The sequence below is a fragment of the Myotis lucifugus genome, unplaced genomic scaffold (assembly GCF_000147115.1).
Source record: "Myotis lucifugus unplaced genomic scaffold, Myoluc2.0 scaffold_10, whole genome shotgun sequence".
NCBI lineage: Eukaryota > Metazoa > Chordata > Mammalia > Chiroptera > Vespertilionidae > Myotis > Myotis lucifugus.
This window is the reverse complement of record NW_005871058.1, coordinates 3,177,177-3,178,921: the sequence shown is the minus strand read 5'-3', so window position 1 is coordinate 3,178,921 and position 1,745 is coordinate 3,177,177.

Below are 1,745 nucleotides of genomic sequence, written 5' to 3'. Positions count from 1 at the left end.
CCCCCCCCCCCCCCCCCCCCCCCCCCCCCCCCCCGCGGACCCCGGGCCCCCGGTACGGGGGCCGGGCCCCCCGGGCCGAGGTAATCCCTCCTTTTTTCGGGGGGCGGGGGACCCCCCTTTCTCCCCTCCTCCGGTAGCCTCGGGAGAAGGTTAACCGTGTGAGGACTGGAGTTCTCCCGGCCGCCGCCACGCCTCGGGTTGGTGGTCACCACGCTGGAGGAAAATCCTCCATGGCGGGCACGGGAGGCCGGGGACGCTGGAAAGGGGCCTCCGCCACGCTCCCGTCCTCCTGCAGGCGGCTGGCCTCGCCCTAAGCCTTGCCGCCCCCAGACGGCTGAGACCTGCCCGGGGTTAGAAAGAAGAGGTTTGTGTTATCCTATTGCTGTGGCACTGCACAGCTTGTGACTGTTCCCGTTTCGCCAGGGCTTTGAGGATCTGCTGACTTGTGAAAATATACCAGGAAAAAGGGGCTCTCACTGAACACCAGGCACAATATGAAGGGGGATGCGGGGGAGACCCACTGTGATGTGCATGTGTCATCAGCACTTCACTGTGAGTGGCTAACTTGATTTTGGGAGATGCTCTCCATGCCCACAGTGGAGACCGTGCGTTTATTTTCTTTTGAAACTTCTTGTGACACCTTGCCTTGCCCTTGGGATACACTTCATAATGCATTGGGGAGTAAAGGGACATCATAGGCATTCAGCAACCCAGGGAACTGGATAGGACTACAGCATGTCCACTTGGGAAATGAGAAAGTAGCGGCACAAAGGGTTAATTCAATTTCTCAGTAAGTGGTGGCAACTGAACAGCAGAACTGACTCACTGCGCACCCAGGCTCTTCCTAATAGACCTTACTGCCTCCAGGAGAAAATAAAATGGACAGGCAATAATGAGCACGGGCATTTGATAAGTAGTTACTATGTACCACATACTCTGCTAAGTCCTTTCCATATGTTCTCTCAACCCTCATAGCCATCCCCGGGAGATGAGTACCATTTTTGTCCTGATTTTACAGATGAGGAAACTTACTATTTCAAGATCATGCAGCTAGAAAGTTAGCCAAGGTTCAAACCCAGGGCTGCCTGCTATCGGCAGATATTTTAAATAAAGAACTGGGGAAGACTTAAAAGATGTTTAGTAATAAGTAACAGCACAAGTATATTTTTAATTTTTTTTATGGAATTCAGTATTCTGTGATTTCAATAGAAAGGTTCAAAGTATTAGGTAAATTATGATTACTTATGGGAGGTTTCCTGAAGGAAGTAGATTTTGAACTAGTGTGTTTTTTGCTTGTTTCCTTATGTTTTAGAATCTGTTTTAATGATAAGATGATATTTTATGTGATAACAGGATCCTTGACATAATGGAATTAACCAGACCAGTTAAAGAAGCAAGCCATTGAATTCATTTTGAAAGTTGCCATTTTCCTAATGTTGTCACCTAAGCAAAACACACTTTTTCCAAAATATACTATAAGTATTCAACTGCTCAGAGCTAAAAATCACCCCCCAGTTTTCACATGCAACATGTAATCATGGCTGAGTTAGTGATCGGGAGGCTCCTGAGTTGTCTTATGAGAATCAACTCCCAATGGGAAACCATTAGTAATGACTTACCCTAAGGATCAGTTCCACAGTTCCAGGCAGTATCTGATATTCAGAGCAGTTTTCCAACTCCAAGCTCTTTGTTTTTAGTTACGTCATAGCTTCTTGTTGAAAAGGAGAAAGGCTTGGCTGCATGGG